Genomic DNA, 20,902 nt, shown 5'->3' on the forward strand with positions numbered 1-20,902 from the left:
GTTGTTGCAAATGGCAAGATATTGTTTTTTTTTTCTTTTTGATGGCTGCATAATATAATAAATATATATATATATACCACATCATCTTTATCCATTCATCTATCGATGGACATCTTGGCTCTTTCCATAGTTTGGCTCTTGTGGACATTGCTGCTATAAACATTGGGGTGCACGTACCCCTTCGGATCACTGCATTTGTATTTTTGGGGTAAATACCCAGTAGTGCAATTGCTGGGTCGTAGGGTATAGAGCCTACGTTTCTGATATATGACAACATCTGTCAGTTCTCAATGCCATGTTTACTCAAAGATGCAAACAATAATTCTGTGATGATACATGCAAATTTTTCACTGCTCTGTAATATAGTGATTCTCAACCCAGGGTACTTTTGCTCCCCAGGGGACATTTGGCAAAGTCTGGAGACATTTTTGGTTATCACAACCGGGAGGCTGGTGCTATTGGTGTTTAATGGGTAGAGGCCAGGGATGCTGCTAAATATCCTATAACCCACAGGACAGCCCCCTACAACCAAGAATTATCCAGCCCAAAATGTCAGTAGTGTGAGAATGAGAAACCCTGTTCAATAGACTACACCTGGAAATGGACATTGATCTAAACAGTTAAACATTCCTTCATTATCTTTTGTCTTGTTTATTAATTTATTCTCAAGACTGTTGGCACAATCTTTCTGTTGTAAAGAGCATTTTCCTTGGTAGACAGGTTGAAAGCAAATGCAAAATATTTTAAGTTTCCTTCCTCTCTGTTATTTGTCAGGATCATGAACTCTGTCTGGGAGTGGAGGGCCAGCGGTTGTACCTTTCTGTCCTTCTTTCTCAAATACAACCTAACGTTTTTGTATTGTTTTGAGTGTTTTTCACAAGTCTTTGCTCATCCTAGGGTTAGTCCACTTTTTTAATAAGCCAGTACTATACTGATTTGTTCATTCTAACCTTTCCCTTCTTCCTTCATCTCTTTTATGTCCTTTAAAAATCTCAGCTCTTTAGAAAGCTCCTTGTATACCACATTGAGTTATATTTGCATATGTACTTTCCCATATTTTCCTCATGTGATTGCAGTAGTGGTTTTTATTTTTTGACCTATCTTTCATTTTAGGATCTCTGGCTCTGGAACATGCTTATATTTCCTCTGAACTGCTAACCAATCTAAGTACTTGTCTTACTTTGCCTTGTGTTTTCTTCCTTGACTGTAATGAACTCTAAGGTGATCTGTTCAGTTTTCCCTAAGGTTCTTGTCACTTCCACTTCACTAACTTATTTCTCTTTGTTGGTAAGAATTAAGTCCAGGGCAGTGGTTCTATTCCTTGCTTCTTTTGCTCTTTGATGAAGTTGCTGATAGAGAGGCAGCTGATAAAGGAGGGGAGTGATTTCTTCAATTGTGATTTTTAAGTTAATTTGTGTTTTTGGTTTTGCTGATTTTTAAAAATTTTAAATCTTTGCTAGGTTTCTTTTGATTTTGACCTCTCACTTCAATTTTCTTTTCGTTTTACTTGGTCTCCCCATCACTTCTGTCCTAGAATTTATGTGTTGGGTATTTCACTGAGAACACAGTGTAGATGTATTCTAAATTTTATTTTGAGAATAATTTCCCTTTGTATCTTTACGACATTGTCTTACTGTTACGTTATATAGTCTTCTAATTTTGGATTTTTTCTGTCTGCTTGTTTTTGAAATATGAGATTTTTTGGTGTTTGTCATAAGTGAGATATGTATATCCTCTTTGAGCTTCATCACTATCAACTTTGAATTACAGAATTTCTCTCTTAAATTTTAAATCTTTTCGCTCTTAAATCTCAGTACATTTCTGGGTTACAGGAGGTATATATCCGTTGGGGCAACTATTCTCTTTTTTTTTTTTTTTAAAGATTTTATTTATTTATTTGACAGAGAGAGACACAGCGAGAGAGGGAACACAAGCAGGGGGAGTGGGAGAGGGAGAAGTAGACTTCCCGCTGAGCAGGGAGCCCGATGTGGGGCTTGATCCCAGGACTCTGGGATCACGACCTGAGCCGAAGGCAGACGCCTAATGACTGAGCCACCCAGGTGCCCCTCCATTGGGGCAACTATTCTCTTATTCCTATTATTTGATTCTCTACTTGGAGGTGAAATTTGTAGAGTCTGGGGGCCTTCAGAGAGGAAAAGAATGAAGACCTGGACTTCCTTCTTTTACAGTGTGTTTATTACTAGAAACTTTTTAATGCATTGAACTGGTCCTGGATAAGAAAGGATGTAGTAAGAAAGAACATCAAAGACCTTAAACTAGAATCCTTTTTGTGGCCTGCATTACCTGGTAGGAGAGGCTGTTTTGGCTTGTGAGTGATTGGAGGCAGAAGGAGGCAGTTTGGTAAACTGAAGCTGTAAGCGTGGATGTCATGCCATACCTCTGAGGGAGCAAGCTTGTTCTTTCTTGAAGAATCACTGTGGCCAATGTCAGTAATTGTAGCAGCAAAGGCAAGAGTGCAGCAGGCAAAAAGGTCACACTGGACTTCAGGGGATCAGTTTTCATCAGTCAGCTGTGTGCTGGGAGCAGAACACTAGCAGCCTTCAACAGGGCCCACTTGTATTCTAATCATATTCTCTAGTTTTCTGTCTCTGAGGTATGGGGGTCAAGAGGCCCCTGGAGTTCTTGAACAATTTGAGGGATAAGAGAGATACTGGACTCCCTGTCAGTCTGGCAATTGGGAAGTAGTTTTAGTTTGTATTTTTCCACTTGCCCTTCTTGTATTTTCATTGTTGCCATGGGAAGAACATGCTCCTGGTAGTCTACTTGTCCAAGAAGGATGAGAAACATGTACAACAGATTTGGATTCCAAAACTGCATCTTGGAGTAAGCCCAGCCAGGCCCATCTTGGATTAGCCAAGCTAACCACCAGCCAACCTTAAAATGCGCAAGAGAGTAAATGTTGTTTTGTGCCACTGAGATTTAGGGTGTTTTGTTATGTAGTATTATTATGGGAATAGGAACTCATAGACCATTAAACAAAAATGATTTAGTATAAGATTTTATAAAGAATTATTATTTTTTAAGATTTGATTTATTTGAGAGAGAGAGTGAGAAAGGGCATGAGCAGGCAGAGGGAGAGGGAGAAGCAGACTCCCCACTGAGCAGGGAGCCCGATACAGGACTCAATCCCAGGACCCTGGGATCACGACCTGAGCCAAAGGCAGACGCTTAACTGACTGAGCCACCCAGGCACCCCAGATTTTATAAAGAATTCTTAAAAAATTAATAAGGAAAAGAACAATAGAGAAATGGGTCAATGATAAGGGGAAAAGTAATTAACAGAAGAGAATATTGGAATGACCAATAGATAAATGAAAAGATATTTAGCTTGTTTCACTAGTTACTAGGTAAATACAGATTAAAATAATGATGGGATACCTTATCAGACCTATTATATTGGTAAAAATGAATGTATGGTAATAACCTAGTATCTGTAAAGATGTGAAACAAATGGAACTTTCATATACAGATGGGAGAATGTTCATGGATACAAAGAGAGACATATTAAGCAGGGAGAGTATATTTTCAAGGACTGTTACTGACAAAATATTATATATAGAATATGTAGAGAATTCTTAGAAATCAGTGAGAAAAAAAAGGCAGCCTAGGAGAAAAATGGGTAAAAAGTACAGGTAAGTAATTCACAGAAGGGATACGTGAATGGCTATCTAGTCAACCCAAAACAGATCACCAATGACATTGGTAATAAAAAATGCAATTAAGTTAAAACAATAATGAGGTCCACTTTGTACTTCCTGTGTTGGCAGAAGTTGAAATGTCATGCAATATCTTGTGCACTGGAGGAGATAGGAACATGTGAACTCACATGTTCTTCTGGTCGTGGTATTTTGGAGACCAGTTTGGTAATATTTGTTGAAATTGACTGCTCAAATACATTCTGACCCAGAAATTCTACTTCCGAATTGTATTAGTTTGCTAGGGCTGCCATTACAAAGTATCAAAGACTGGGTGGCTTAAACAATAGAAATTTATTTTCTCATAGTCTAAAGGCTAGAAGTCCAAGATCAAGGTGTTGGCAAGTTTGGTTTCTCCTGAGGCCTCTCTTCTTGGCTTACAGATGGCTATTTCTTGCTATATCCTCAACGTGATTACCCCCCTTTGGGGGTCTGTGTCCTAGGACCACCAGTCATATTGGATTAGGGCCCACCCTAATGGCCTCATTTTAACTTAATCACATCTTCAAAGGCCCTATTTCTATATACAGTTATATTCTAAAGAATAGGGAGTTAGAATTAGAGACATGAATTGTGGGGAGGATGCAATTCAGCCCATAACAGAGTGTTTACATTAGAGGGACTCTTGCATGTGTATACAAAGAAGCATGTATGAAATGTTTATTCTAGCATTGTTTCCTATAGCAAAGAGTTGGATACTACCTAAATGTTCTTGAATAGGGATATGGACAGATAAAATACATTATAAATGCATCTGATAGAATGCTATAAATGAAAAATAAACTAAATGAATTATATTGATTGGGAACTAATTTTTCTCAAATAACAAGAAATCTGTAGGTAAGAAGTTCAGAGCTGATGACATCAAGGGCCTGAGCTCTTTCTATACTTTTGCTCTGTCATCTTTCCTCTTCAGCTTTGCAGTAGCACTGCTTTATGTCCAGGCATCATACCAGAGGTAGGAGAAGGAGAGGCCAAGGATCATAGCAACATTATCTGATTCCCTTTTTATAGGGAAAGAAAAAGCTTCGCCAGAAGACATCTCAGCAGACATCTGCTGTCACTTCATAGGCCACAATTCTGTCACATGTTATTCTGAGTTGCAGAGAAGTCTGGGAAATCTAATGTCCTGCTTCCATTGCTGTGAAAGGCTAGGGAGAGTTGGACTCTGTGTTGCCTGAGCTAAACTGTGGTATTTACCATATATATCTCTCTCTCTCTCTCTCTCTATTTTTTTACACATATATATATATAGTTCAACATGATAGACCATGAAAACATAATGTTGGGGCAGGAGGAGACAGAGAGAGAGAGACAGACAGAAACAGAAAAACAAAGGGGGGGACAGAAATAGAGACAGAGACAGAAACAGAGAGATACAGAAACAGAAAAGTAGAAAGAGAGAGGAAGTACAATACTGTTTGTGTAAATTTGAAAAGTATATATCATTATAAAGATGTACATCAAAAGAGTTATGGAAAGTTGATCAAAAGGGCATCCATTAACTATTACGCAGTGGATGCCCATAGGAAGGGAGGAGTGGAATGGAACTGAAGCAAGGGATATAGACTATGACAATAAAAAATAAAATAAAATAGGCTTTTCACAGACTGGTTCCATCAGTTGAACTTTATCTAAGGATCATGGTTGATTGTGTCAATCTAATTCTGTTCTTTTCAAGATCCAGGACAGAAAAGGCTGGGATGGTTTGGGGCATGTGTGTGTGAGTTACTCAGTCTGTTGGGCATGGTTATTATTTAGAATTGAAGAAATGTGAATCACTATGTTTATGACTGAATTTGATTATTTTACCTTACCTGTGGTGAGCTTTATTCTATTCAGTACAATTGGAGGCCGGATAGCAATGATATTATAGTTTAAGTTTAGTGAGTATAGCAGGTATTCTTTGGACTATTTAGGGATATTATGAGTTTTGCAAAATTGATTTTCTTTGTCTTTGTACATATATTTTTTTTGCTCTATAATGCAAGATTAGTAGACTTAACTTTTAGAGTACCCCATGGGGGACATGAGTAATATAAACATGGCCTCTTGGTAGTGAAATCCATCATTCTCTAGTTTTCTGTTATTATCTTTGGAAGCAGAGTGGGAGAAAGGATTTCCTTCCCCTCGCTCTAATGCAGCCTCGGCGAGTGACTGGCTGTCTGCTCTGGAATGAAGCCTGTTGGCATGATTCCGTAAGTCTTATGTGGGAACAAGACACTAGAGGTTTCTATTTTTTACTTACTGCCATTCTTTTGCTTTTAGTTCAGTATTCTGTCCTTTCACCATCCCGTATCTAATCCTCTAATAAACATAGATCAGTTATTAATTGTGTTAGTGTATCTTTTTTTTTTTTTTTAAGATTTATTTGACAGAGAGAGACACAGCGAGAGCAGGAACACAAGCAGGGGGAGTGGGAGAGGGAGAAGCAGGCTTCCAGCAGAGCAGAGAGCCCGACGTGAGGCTCGATCCCAGGACCCTGGGATCGTGACCTGAGCCGAAGGCAGACGCTTAACGACTGAGCCACCCAGGCGCCCCTGTGTTACTGTATCTTTCATTTTCTCTATTAAGCATTTGTTAAAACTTTGGAAGCAAATCTTAAGCTATTTCATTTTATAATATGTTTCCTTATTACCTAATTATAAATTATTATCATGGATATCTACAAGGGAAGATTACTTCCCTTGGTGAAATGGGTTCAATTGCTAAATAAAAATGTGTGGACTTAATGACTCTTCATCCATTTTTAAATCAGATAGGCAATTTGTTTGCTACCTCTCAGCAGCCTTCTAAAATTCAATGGCATTTTTGCCTTGGAAAAGTAGAATTCCACAAAGAGAAAAGTATCTTTCCACATAGTAACAGTGACTAATTGGTGAATTATTTAGCACTGTACGTAGCACTCCATTAAATTATATGGGTAATTTTTATAAGCAATTCTTTTTCATAGCTACTTTCTAGGTCTCATTTCACAACATGGGAAAAACAGGGTAAAAGGGATCAACATAGACATGGGCAAGCAGAGTGAAGTGGAGCTTGAATTTGAACCCAGTTTTCTTGTGTTTCTGTCTGTTCTTTTCATTTCTCTCCTTCTCTTCCTATTCCTAGTGGGTACTTGTTTTGCAAAGTACTATCCTTGGCTCTGCTTTATCTTCCTCTGCTCTGAACCTTGGAAGAGCTCATGTAGTCTCATGCTTTAGAGCGTAACATGGATGCATAGTTACCGTATCTCTATTTCTAGGCTTGATTTTTCTCCTGAGCCTCAGGATTCTGCGTGTCAGCTGCCCATGGGACATAACCCATTTGCACATGCCTCTCAGACCTCAAACTCATCATACCTAATGTATGTCAGAGTCAGAGCTTGCTCATTGGTGTGAATATTATTTCTTATGAGCCCACTACTGTAGTTTAGGGAAACAGTAAGTAGTTTTCAATATAAAATGAAGTATATTAAAAAAACCCACAAAAAATAAAATTAAATATAGAAAGTATATTGAAAATTCAAATAGAACATAAAATGTATGGAGGCATTTTTGTTAAAAGTAAGAAGGATTATTTTAAAGAGGGTCTATTCCCCTCACCCCATGCATTGTTGTTTAAAAATTTTTTTTAGCCACAAATGGAATTGAGACTAACAAGGCCTTTAGACGTAGGTTCTTAAGGCACCTGGGGAAACCAAAAATTGCTGAATGAAACATACTTCAGGAGAGGCTGTGTCAGGAACCAAACTCACAGTTGGAAAGTAAAGTGGAATTAAGTAGTTAGATGAAAACAAAAAAGTTATCTGTATATTCTAAAATTGGATGTTTTTAGATTTTTTGGATGGTTGGCAAAAAGGATGAGCAAATTACTTGCAAAATTGACTTTTCAGTTTTCTTATGGAGGCATATCTTATAAGTTAATTTGAGAAATAATTCTAAGTATCTCTTTTATATTATAGGGGATGTATCAGTTCAGAAAATTAAAGAAACAAAATTTCCTGAAAGAATCTGTAGCAATTGAAGAGATGTTATACTTTATTTCCAAGTGTAAAAGATGATTTTTACATGGCTACTATTAGTTATTATATGAGGAAAGAAACTGCCACATCCAGTTATTAAAAATAATTTTATAGAGTGAGGAACTCGACACTTGCTTTAAGTATCAGAAATGTAATTTTCTTCTAAAGGACAAGAAGCTATAATTTCCTATTTTGAATCACAATTGAGGAAGAGAATGATTATTTCTTTTCTCTTTGGAAAATTTAATACTTGAGCGTAAAGGATGTGTCATTAGTGGTAAGTCTGGGAGTGTGAAAAGAGAGATCACTCTTTGGGCCTTTAGATCTGTTTTATTTTTGCCAAGTTAACTTAGTAAACTTAATGTTTGTGATAATAGCTTCAGAGAAGCATAGGAAATTTTTATCTTCAGTCAAGATAAATTTGTGGTAGTTAATAATTTTGGCTATTTAGATGGTAAAATCTTTATTTTCAGAGTAAATCAGGCAAATCAATGTTCATGCTTTTCCAAATTGAAGTTGTAAAATAAGGAATTTGTAGCTTGTATGAGGACTTTGTTAGTCATAACATTGTATGCTCGTGAGAAATATAATAATGCTGTGAAAACAGGAACCCTACCCTCTAAAATTAGCCTGTAGCTCCTAATATATAATGGACAAATAGCAAATAGCAAGCAAAGCATTTAGAAAATATTAAACAGTTTACAAATGTATATGTAATTTTGAAGAGAAATTATTTTGTATTGTAGTTTTATTTTCTTTGGCATTTGTTTTGGATTTTCTAATGGGACTTGGAATCTTTATGCGGGGTTTTTGTTTCTTTGTTTGCTTTTTTTCCCCCCAGAAAAATCTAGGGCTGTGGAAAGTCACTGATCATTGAACCAAATTCTGTTACTTCTTAGCCTTTCTTTCACTACCATGAGGATGCATCTGATTGAGCTGATAGATGAAGAAATAATGGTAGACTTTGTCACAGATAAGTATTAAACATTAATATGGGCTATATGAAAGTCAAATTTATATGGGCAAAATAAAATGGGACGTTTCTAAACACATTTAATAAGGAAGGTTGAGATGGTGTGTCCCAGTTTATAGTTTAAGTATAAAAATAAATGTCATTGGATGTGATACATTGGGCTTTCAGAATCAAATGATACCCTCTGCTGGTTAAATTAGGGATTGCGTTTAAAAATGAGTAGCCTCTTTTTTTTTTTTAAAATAGGGCTGATTGCTATAAAAAAGGATTGAGCAGTGAAGAATATTGTGAAATAATATAGGAAAAATTATATATGTGAGGACTGAAGCCAGTGTATCACTTAAATATTTTCTGAAGTGAAACTAATATGGAATTATCCATAATTGAAATTTCCTAATCTTTTGATATACTTCTTAAAAAAGATTTTATTTATTTGAGAGAGAGAAAAAGAGAGAGAGAGAGAGAACGAGCAGGGGGAGGGGCAGAAGGAGAAGGAGGGAGAAGCAGACTCCTCCCTGGGCGGGGAGCCTGAAACAGGGCTCATCCCAGGACCCTGGGATGATGACCTGAGCAGAAGGCAGAGGCTTAATTGACTGAGCCACCCAGGCACTCCTTTTGATCTATTTTTTAACCATAGAAGTAGGCCTTAGGGAAGGAAAAAAGCAGGGGGTAAACTACATGGCTCTCCTACCCCTATTTCTGGTAGCAACTGTGATACTTAATTTACTTTCATCAGTTAAATTACTTTTGTAAGAGCGATTGGCATTTAAATATCTAGAGGTGAGATAAGAACTACTTTTCTCCAGGTACCCTGACTTAATTTCTGTTTAAAATAATTGGAATATTCTTTTTTTTTTTTTTTTAAAGATTTTTCATTTATTTATTTGAGAGAGAGAGAATGAGAGAGAGCACATGAGAGGGGTTAGGGTCAGAGGGAGAAGCAGGCTCCCCGCCGAGCAGGGAGCCCGATGCGGGACTTGATCCAGAGACTCCAGGATCATGACCTGAGCCGAAGGCAGTCGCTTAACCAACTGAGCCACCCAGGCGCCCTGGAATATTCTTAAGTAATTTAGAAGTTTGATAAGTTCAGGGAGGTCTCATATAGCATGCCTGTTTCACATTTTTCTTTCAATGTTTTAAATTCTTAAAGCTACTTTGGAATTTACAATGTTTGGGGAATATAATGCACACAGAAGTTATGTCTAAAAGCTTATACTGGACAATATATCATTATTTCATTGCAAATTTGAAAAATATAATTTTAAGTCTGATTCTGCTGTTTGATGTCACTCTTCATAGGAATATTGCTTTAAGAGCACCCATCCCCCCTTTCTGCTTGAGCCACTGTGTCCTGTCAGTCATCCTGAAATACACTAGGGTGCTTGTCAGGCTGTTTGCTTACAGATGCATCATAAGCCAAATTGTGGGCCGTAATAGTGGCACTGAATTTCTAAGTACAAGAAATTGCTTAGACAATTGACTTAGTATCTGTATATGGGCAATACTCTGTCCTGCAGTAGGTGAGTGAAGTGTCAAACTTTTTAAGATCAAATTTTGCTGTGTAAGGCAAATCCTATAATTATAGATTATCTGTTGCTTGGTTAGATAACTTTGGGGGAAATAAATAAAAGGACATTATTTCTATAAAATGGGATGAATAGAAGCTACTATGCTGTGCATTTATTACTTTTATAACTAATTTTTCTTTTAAGGACGCTAAACTCTAAACGACTTTATGAAAGCTCCAATTTTATAAATGTCTACTTTTTCGACAGATTAGCCGGCATTTCAGGTCTAGATAAAAATGTGATTCTCTTACACATTTTTTTCTTTCACAACAACTCAGGCAGGCTCAATTGAGCAGAGGCTCAATTCTGCTATTTGGAGTGTTTATTAGTAATTTTTAAAATAGCGCTAAAACAAATGCTCATGTGCCAATGCCCAAGCTATAGTAGTGTTACATCAGAGCATTTAAAAATTCCTGTTGTGTAACTGAGCCATTACTATTTGAGGAACCATATATGCAAGGAACTGGAAACTTTACATTCTTCACACATTAAAGCTGTGTAGCAAGCAGTGTCTTTATTTGTGCAAACAATTTAATTTCTGTCATGGGCCTCTAAACTTAAATTGTGCATAGATGCTTTTCCTTTATTTTTTTTTATGCAGCCTTAAATATCTTCAAACAAAGCATTGATAAAAGCAAAAAAGAAAGACCTTGGATTTCAATAGTTCCGTGTTCAGTACAGTAGAAGATTAGTTAAGAGGCAGCAAGGAGTTAAAGTTTTAAGGCTTTGTCTGATGTAAACAAGAAGAGATTGCTTTTGCAAATACATGGAATGATTATTTGTTTATTCCTTCTTCTAGAAAGGATTTAAGGTGACTTACAAGGCTATAGGAAACTCAAGACAGTACAAATTAAAAGTGGAGTAAAAGAAGAAAGGAAAACAAGCATGAGAATATAAAACAGGAATGAGGCAAAAAAGTGCAGCAGTTTTGACTATGGTTTTATTACACTAGTGTATTACAGATGGATGGGAGAGAAAATTCAAGGGTTACGGAAATCTTTCGCGGATATTTCATGCAAACCAGCTGTCTTCCTTACTGCAGGTGGCAGTTCGGAGTGAGGAGAGTATGTTGGACAGTGGATATTAAATACAATTTAAATGTCACTTGTGTTTTGGTGGGAAAAAAGTGGAGAACTGCTGCCCTTTTAACCCCCACACTGATTTATGTGGGCTTGAGTGGTTCCAAGTTTTCTAGGAGCAGAAAAAGATTCCGTCTATCACTCAATTCAGAAGAAAGATTTAAGAGGTTTAGTTTTTTAGAAACAACAAGAATTTATCTAAATAAGGTAAAATATTTGCATATTAAAACAGACATGATCAAACCAATGTTTAAAGTAAAATATATTTGGCAATTTTGTGTGAATCTATGAATCTTGTCCTAGTATTTTTTTTTAATAGATTGTTTTAAATGAGATTAGCTACTTTCATTCCTTTCAACTCTTTCATTTTAGTGATAAATTTAGCTTGAATTTCAACTTATGTTAGGTCAGAATTAACTGGATCAATCTAACTGGGAAATAAGTTGTTGATTAGGAGGAGGGAGTTCAGAGACAGGACTTTTTAATGTTCTTTGATCTTTAAATACTCAAAATACAATACTGTGTTGGAGACTCTGGGCTCCGTACTGCACACCATACTAAACCCAGCTTGTGTAAGTGAACAAGCTTGCAAACTCATTGCTTTCGCCCAGGAGTATTGAAAAAGAACAGAAGTGTCGCAGTTAAAATTTTGCTAAGTATCTTTACTGATATCTTCAGAAATCAAATTAACATGTTGAATCACGGACAATCAATGGGCTCCCTTTTTAAAAATTCTGTTGTTAAAAACAAGATCAATAAGAAATGGTATTTTTTTTAAAGGGCAGTGAAAAAACAAAGAAAATACTCAAAGCTTTTGTTTTCATAGCTTTGTACTGTAAACACATGTGCAGGTTGAGTTAGAGTTCTTTCAAGAAAAGATTATGAGTCATACACATAACACATCAGGTACACAGAATGACATTGAGGATAAACTGCACAACAAACAGGCTAGCAAGCTGCAAAGCAGATTTTATTAGGAAGTTAAATAGGGCTGGGATGCCTGGGTGGCTCAGTCGGTTAAGCGTCTGACTCTTGGTTTTGGCTCAGGTCATGATAACAGGGTTATGAAATCGAACCCCGTGTCAGGTTCTGCACTCAGTGTGGAGTCTGCTTGAGATTCTCCCTCCCTCTGCCTCTCCCTCTTGTGTTCTCTCTTTCTCTCTCTCTCTTAAATAAATAAATAAATAGGGGCACCTGGGTGGCTCAGTCATTAAGTGTCTGCCTTTGATTCAGGTCATGATCCCAGGGTGCTGGGATCGAGCCCCACATTGGGCTCCCTGCTCCGCGGGAAGCCTGCTTCTCCCTCTCCCACTCCCCCTGCTTGTGTTCCTGCTCTCGCTATCTCTCTCTGTCAAATAAATAAAATAATAAAAAAAAGAAAAATAAATAAATAAAAAGTGTTTTAAAAACAGGAAGTTAAATAGGATCAAGGCATCAAATAAACTGAATGATGTACGAGAGAGGTCAAGAATGTCCTGTAAGTGTTAATCATACAACTTACTTTGTATGATTCTTTCATTTAGCATAATGCCTTTGAGAGATATTCATGTTGTTGCCTTTATCAGTAGTTTACTTTTTTCTTGCATGAAGTGTGATGGTATGATTGTATTATAAAATTGCTTATTCATTTGTTGATGGAATTTGAGTTTTCAGGTTTTTGACTATTAGAATAAGGCCAACATGAACATTTGCTTATAGGTCTCTATCTGGACATATGCTTTCATTTCTCTTGGGTAAATATCTAAGGAGTGAAATTGCTAGGTCATATGGTGGGTGTACATTTAACTTGGTAGGAAACTACCAGTTTTTGTTTTCACTAGCAATGTGTGAGTTTTCCAGTTGCTTCTGATCTTTGCTAGCTTGGGTATTGGTAGTCTTTTTAATTTTAGTCGTTCTAGTAGGTGTGTAGTAGTATATATTGTGGCTTTAATTTGCATTTCTCTAGTGACGAATGATGTTGAGCATTTTTCATGTGCTTAATTACCATCTATATATCTTCTTCGGTGAAGTGTCTTTTCAAATGTTTTGTCCATTTTAAACAATTGAATTGTTTTTCATGTAATTATTGATTTCTAAGGATTCTTTATATTTTCTGGATACAAGATCTTTATCATATATGGGTTTTAAAAACACTGTGACCCAGTCTGTGTCTTGCCTTATCATTTTCTTAACATGGTCTTTCAAAGAGCAAAAGTTTTAAATTTTGTTGAAGTTCAGTTTATCAATATATTCTTTTATGATTCATGCTTTTGGTTGTTGTATCTAAGAAACTTTTGCCTAACCCAAGGTTACAAAGGTTTTCTCCTATGTTTTCTGTAGGAAGTTTGATAGCTTTGTCTTATCCCTAGCTTTATGATCTATTTCTTTTTTTTTTTTTTTTAAGATTTTATTTATTTGACAGAGAGCACAAGCAGAGGGAGAGAGAGAGAGAAGCAGGCTCCCTGCTGAGCAAGGAGCCCGATGTGGGACTTGATCCCAGGACCCTGGGATTATGACCCAGGCCGAAGGTAGCCGCTTAACTGACTGAGCCACCCCGGTGTCCCTTTATGATCTATTTCAAGTAAATTTTTGCATATGCTGTGAGGAAAGGGTTGAAGTTCATGTTTTATATATGACGTCCAATTGTTTCAGCACCATTTGTTGAAAAAACTGACTTTTCTCCAATGAGCACTTTTGTTAAAAATAAATTGTCCATGTTAATATTATGTCTAATATATGAGGATTTAAGAAAACATAATCATATTATCATGCCCAATAAAATTAACAGTAACTCTTTAACATTATCAAATAGACTATCTGTCCAATTTTAACTATTTAAAAAATGTCTTTTTATAGTTGTATTTTGGAATCAGAATTCAGGATTGACATATTTTGTGTGGTTGTTAATAATGCATATCTTTTAATTTGTAACCGTTTTCCCTCTTTTCCACATCATCTATGAGTTGAAGAAACCAAGTCATTTTGTCTTACAGTATTTCTCACATTCTGGATTTGGGTGATTGCAGCCTTGTGATGTCACTTAACACATTCCTCCTCCCAGTAAAGTGGTAGTTAGATCTACACAAGGCTCTATTAGATTTAGTTTTAACTCTTTTGGCAAGAATACCGTATAGATGATGTGATGTACTTCCCATTGTGTCACATCAGGAAGCATAGCATCTGGATTGTGTCACTTTTAGTGATGTTAAGTTTGATCAGTGTGTTCAGGCTCTGTAAGCCTGATTCTCAAAGTTCCCTATTAATTATTCACCTAATGATTTTAGCTTTTATTGATGATCATTTTCTAGATCTGTTATCTTTTAAGGGGTTGTAAATGGTGATTTTAGTATTTTGTAATTCTTCATTAGTTTTACTGGTTGGGATTATTCTATAAAGAATTATAGAATATTCCTCTAGAGTATAGTTCATGCCAGAAAATCAGGAAAATACTTCATTATTTCTCATTCTTTATCAATTTTCAGAAAAATAGGATTATGTCCTAGCAACTTTGAAAGGTGACCAGTGAGTTTTTGTTTTTTGAACTAATTTTTATATATGTTTTATTGTATTGCAATCTTTATTCTTTTGATGCTCAAATTTCCTATTTTTGGTCAGTGAGAACCCCTTTAACTTGGTCCTGAGCCTCTTGACAAATCCAAGTGGTTTTTGTGTTCTAGCATAAGATGTTTTAGGCTGATTTTATAAATTTCCTGCTCCAGATCTTCAACCAGCCTTTCCATTGAGAAGCCTCGGTCCTTTTAGTAGAAAATGGTATTTAAGGAACACAGTCTATGCACTGGGTTACTATTGTCGCTCCCATGTCCTTTTTATTTTTGTGAACAGAGCTAGGAAATATTTTTTAGGAAGAGAAAAATACGTAATAAGATCATACTGATAATTCTAATTCAGTATAAGATCACAGGATTTTCATGTAAATTTTCTGATTTAATATTTATATCTATTTTTTCTTATGCTAGAAATCTTATTTCCTAATAGCATGAATATAATTATTTACCTTATCATAATGTGTGTGTGTATACCTATGTATGTAAGTTTATATGTGTATGTATGTGTGCATATATATAAGAATTTATAAGACTATATTACATGTATTTAATAAGGGTACTAAATGTAGTTTAAGATGACTTTGCCATTCTTTTTCTCCTAGAGGATATCCCTTCAGGGATTAGAGTAAAAATACTGTGTTTTGAAGTCACTTGAAATTAATTGCTGCAATGAATTACTTTGGGAATGTATTAGTTTTTATTTTTGGAGTGGATATCTAGAAGTGAGGTTGCTATACATACCACCTCCCTTCTGGTAACCATGTTTGTTCTCTGTAGTTAAGAGTTTGTTTCTTGGTTTGTCTCTCTCTCTTTTTTTTCCTTTGCTCATTTGTTTTGTTTCTTGAGTGGAATCATACAGTATTTGTCTTTCTTTGACTGACTTATTTTACTTAGCATTATACTCTCTAGCTCCATCCATGTTGTTGCAAATGCCAAGATTTTGTTCATTCTTACGGCTAAATAATATTCCAATGTGTGTAGGGGTGTTTGTGTGTGTGTGTGTGTGTGTGTACACCTTCTTTATCCATTCATCTATTGATGGACAGTTGGCCTGTTTCCATAATTTGGCTATTGTAAATAATGCTGCAGTAAACATGGGGGTACATGTATGCTTTTGAATTAGTTGGGTAAAATGAAGTTTTTGGTAAATACCCAGTAGTGAGATTACTGGATGGTAGAGTAGTTCTATTTTCAACTTTTTGAGGAACCTCTATACTGTTTTCCATAGTGGCTCCACCAGTTTGCATTTCCACCAACAGTGCATGAGGGTTCCCTTTTCTCCACATCCTTGCCAACACTTGTTGTTTCTTGTGTTTTTGATTTTAATCATTTTGACAGGTGTGAGGTGACATCTTATGTGGTCTTGATTTGCAGTCCCTGATGATGATGATGTTGAACATTTTTTCACGTATCTGTTGGACATCTGTAAGTCTTCTTTGGAGAAATGTCTATTCGTGTCTTCTGCCCATTTTTAAATTGGATTATTTGTTTTTTGTGTATTGAGTTGTATCAGTTCTTTATCTATTTTGGATACTAACCCTTTATTGGATATGTAATTTGCAAACATCTTCTCCCATTTCATAGGTTGCCTTTTAGTTTTGTTGATTGTTTCCTTCACGGTGCAGAAGCTTTTTATTTTGAGGTAGTCCCAGTAGTTTATTTTTGCTTTTGTTTCCTGTGCCTTAGGAAATATATCTAGAAAAATGTTGCTATGGTCAATGTCAGAGGAATTACTGCCTGTGCTCTTTTCAAGGATTTTTATGGTTTCAGGTCTCACATTTAGGTCTTTAGTCCATTTTGAGTTTATTTTTGTGTATGGTGTAAAAAAGTGGTCCAGTTACATTCCTTTGCATGTGCTGTCCAGTTTTCCCAACACCAGTTGTTGAAGAGACTTTTTCCCATTGGATATTCTTTCCTGCTTTGTTGAAGATTAATTGACCATATAATTGTGGGTTTATTCTGGATTTTCTATTCTGTTCCATTGATCTATGTGTCTATTTTTGTGCCAGTACCATACTGTTTTGATGACTACAGTTTTGTAGTATAACTTGAAGCCTGGAATTATGATACCTCCAGTTTTGTTTTTCTTTTTCAAGATTGCTTTGGCTATTTGAGGTCTTTTGTGGCTCTATACAAATTTTCAGATTGTTGTTCTAGTTCTGTGAAAAATGCCAGTGGTATTTTGATAGGGATTGCATTAAATGTGTAGATTGCTTTGGGTGGTATAGACATTTTAACAATATTTATTCTTCCAATCCAACTGCATGGAATGTCTTTACATTTCTTTGTGTCATCTTGAATTTCTTTCATCAGCATTTCATCAGTGTTTTATAGTTTTCAAAGTACAGGTCTTTCACCTCTTTTTCACTTAAGTTTATTCCTAGGTATTTTACTGTTTTTGGTGTAATTGTAAATGAGGTGGTTTTCTTAATTTCTCTTTCTGCTGCTTCATTATTTTCATATAGGAATGCAATAGATTTCTATACATTGATTCTGTAGCTGCGACTTTACTGAATCATTTATCAGTTCTAGTAGTTTTATGGTGGAGTCTTTTGGGTTTTCTTTATAGAGTATCATGTCATCTGCAAAGAGTGAAAGTTTACTTCTTCCTTACTGATTTGGATGCCTTTTATTTCTTTTTGTTGGCTGATTGCTGAGGCTAAGACTTCCAGTACTATGTTAAATAGTGATGGTGAGAGTGGACATCCCTGTCTTGTTCCTGACCATAGAGGAAAACCTTTCAGGTTTTCCCCATCAAGCATGATGTTCATGGTGGGTTTTTCATAGATGGCCTTTATTATCTTGAGGTATGTTTCCTGTAGATCTATTTTGTTGAGGGTTTTTGTCATGAATGGATGTTGTACTTTGTCAGATGCTTTTTCTGCATCTATTGAAATGATCATATGGTTCTTATCCTTTCTTTTATTAATGTGGTGTATCACATTGATTGACTTGTGAATATTGAACCACCTTGCATCCCAGGAATAAATCCCACTTGATTGTAATGTATGATTTTTTAAAATATTGTTGGATTTGTTTTGCTGGTATTTTGTTGAGGATTTTTGCATCTATGTTCATCAGAGATATCAGCCTGTAGTTCTCTCTCTCTCTCTCTTTTTTTTTTTTTTGTGGTGTCTTTATCTGGTTTTGATATAGCCTTATAGAATGAATTTGGAAGTTTTCCTTCATTTTCTATTTTTTTAGAATAGTTTGAGAAGAATAGGTATTAACTCTTCTTTAAATGATTGGTGGATTTCACCTGTGAAAGCATCTGGTCCTGGTTGTTTGTTGGAAGTGTTTTGATTACCAATTCAATTTTGTTACTGTTAATTGGTCTGTTCATATTTTCTATTTCTTCCTGCTTCAGTTTGGTAGGTTTTATGTTTCTAGGAACTTATCCATTTCTTCTAGGTTGTCCAGTTCGTTGGCATATAATTTTTCATAATATTCTGTTACAATTGTTTGTATTTCTGTGGTTGGTTTTTATTTCTCCTCTTTGATTTGTGCTTTGTTTATTAGAGTCCCCCCCCTTTTTTTTAAGCCTGGCTAGCAGTTATCAATTTTGTTGATTTTTTTTTTAAAGATTTTATTTATTTATTTGACACAGAGAGAGATAGCGAGAGCAGGAACACAGGCAGGGGGAGTGGGAGAGGGAGAAACAAGCTTCCTGCCAAGAAGGGAGCCCGATGTGGGGCTCGATCCCAGGACCCTGGGATCATGACCTGAATCAAAGGTAGACGCTTAATGACTGAGCCACCCAGGTGCCCCAATTTTGTTGATTGTGAAAAGAAGCAGCTCCTGGTTTCTTTGATCTGATCATTTTTTTTTTTTTTAGTTTCTATATCATTTATTTCTGCCCTAATCTTTATTATTTCCTTCCTTCTGCTGGTTTTTGGTTTTGTTTGTTCTTTTCTAGTCCCTTTAGGTGTAAGGATTAGGTTGTTTATTTAAGATTTTTCATATTTCTTGAAGTAGGTCTGTATTGCTATAAACTTCCCTCTTAGAATGTTTTTGCTGCATCCTAAAGATTTTGGACCATTGTGTTTTCATTTTCATTTGTTTCCATGTACTTTTTAATTTCTTCTTTGATTTCCTGGCTGACCCATTCATTGCTTAGTAGCATGTTATTTAACCTCCATGTATTTGTGGTCTCCATATTTTTTCTTATGGTTGATTTCTAGTTTCATAGCATTGTGGTCAGAAAATATGCATGGTATGACTTGATCTTTTTGAATTGGTTGAGACTTGTTTTATGGGCCTAATATGTGATCCATTCTGGAGAATGTTCCATGTGCAATTGAAAAGAATGTGTTTTCTGCTGTTTTAGGATGGAATGTTCTGAATATATCTGTTAAATCGATCTGGTCCAGTGTGTCATTCAAAGCCATTGTTCCCTTGTTGATTTTTTGTTTGGATGATCTGACCATTGATTTAAGTGGGGTGTAAAGTGCCCTACTATTGTTATATTAATATTGATTATTTCCTTTGTTATTGTTTTATATATTTGGGTGCTCCCATGTTGGATGCATAAATATTTACAATTGCTGTATCTTCTTGTTGGATTGTCCCCTTTGTTATTATATAGTGTCCTTTCTTCTTTGTCTCTTGTTACAGTCTTTGTTTTAAAGTCTATTTTGTCTGATGTAAGTATTACTGCCCTGGCTTTCTTTTGACATCCATTTGCATGGTAAATATTTCTCCATCCCCTCACTTTCAAGAGTTGGACAGCTACCATTCTTGTGTTTTTGTAGTCTCAAATTGGGTCTTTACAAGGATATCCCCCTTTGATCCTATATCTATCCATGCCCTACATCTTAATACTCTAATCAAAGGATGCATGGACAGGAATTTCAGGGTTGAGGCACTTTTAGGGAAAATTATTTATCACTGAGATGTGTATAGGCTTTCACCCTCCTTTTTTTTTAATTTGGTCAAGATTTCACGATATTTCTTTCTTTGTAATTTGGGATGATGACAGGTTTCCTTGAGTATAGTGGTTCTAACTTTAATTTTTTTTTGTCTTCTATTAGTTTTGATGGAAGGAAGTGATATAAACATGCATTTACTCTACCATATAGTATAAGAAATCTCAGGAGATGGTAGGATGATGATGATGATTCTCTTAGAGATCTTATAGGGTACAGAGATAAGGCAGCATTGCTTACTTCTGTCATGACTCTGTGTGTGTGTGTGTGTGTGTGTGTGTAGATGTAAAGAGGATTGTTTGAGTTGAAGTTGGAATGATGAACAAGTATTTGTCAAGTGGCTGTTGGGGAGGTGCACTCTAGGCAGAGGGAGTGGAGAGAATAAAAGTTTAGGGGCATAAAATAGTATGGTCCATTTAGAGAATTTCAAATTCTTTAGAATGGATGGAGTACAGGGAAGAGGAGGATCAAAGAGAGGGAGAAAGCTAGAGATATAGGACAGACCAAACTGCCTCAAGTGGCAGTGGAACCTGAATTTTATTGTGTCAAAATGGAGAATCATTGAGAGTTTCAAGCAGGGGTTTAGTGTAACATTATCTTATTTTATATTAGAGAGATGACTTAGGGAATAATTTGAAGGAAAAACTAGAAGGGAGACCAGTTAGGGTATCATTACAGAGTCTAAATAAGTCTGAGCTGAGGGTCTGAACTGATAAAGTAGCAATGGGGATGGAGAGGACATGGACAATACAAGAGGAGTTAAGGGGATGGAAGCAATATGAACTTCTTTGCTAATCTGATATGAAGAGAGAGGCAGAGTGAAAGAAAATATTCTAAGATGATGTTGATGGTGCTGGTTGGGTGCCCAGCTGTATGGTGAAGGCATTAATCTAGATGAGAACTGAAGATGGTGGCAACAGATTTTGGGGAAATGTCATGAGTTCAATATTGAGATGCCTGTGAGATAGCCCAGTGATCAATGGATTTGGGAGCTCTGAAGCTCAGGTGAGAGATCTGGACTGTAGAATCTGAGGTTCTAAGTTGAACTGAAACTCTAGAATGAGATTACTCAGAGAAAACAATGTAATGTGAG

General features: G+C 36.0%; 1 protein-coding gene across 2 annotated transcripts in view; it reads left to right on the top strand.

The window, feature by feature from the left end:
- Window positions 1-20,902, top strand: part of CTNNA3 (catenin alpha 3) — a 1,573,809-nt gene that overhangs the window by 36,965 nt on the left and 1,515,942 nt on the right. Inside the window, exon 1 of one of the 2 annotated variants that reach the window (XM_081824174.1) lies at window positions 10,083-10,212. The exons of the other annotated variant lie outside the window; for it this stretch is intronic. The gene's annotated coding sequence lies outside the window, so the exon portion shown is untranslated. Of the gene's footprint in view, window positions 1-10,082; window positions 10,213-20,902 lie in introns of those variants that run through there. 2 annotated transcript variants of the gene reach the window in all.

Source organism: Leptonychotes weddellii, chromosome 6 (genome assembly GCF_054177405.1).
Source record: "Leptonychotes weddellii isolate Sample4059 chromosome 6, ASM5417740v2, whole genome shotgun sequence".
In the NCBI taxonomy this organism is placed as follows: Eukaryota; Metazoa; Chordata; class Mammalia; order Carnivora; family Phocidae; genus Leptonychotes; species Leptonychotes weddellii.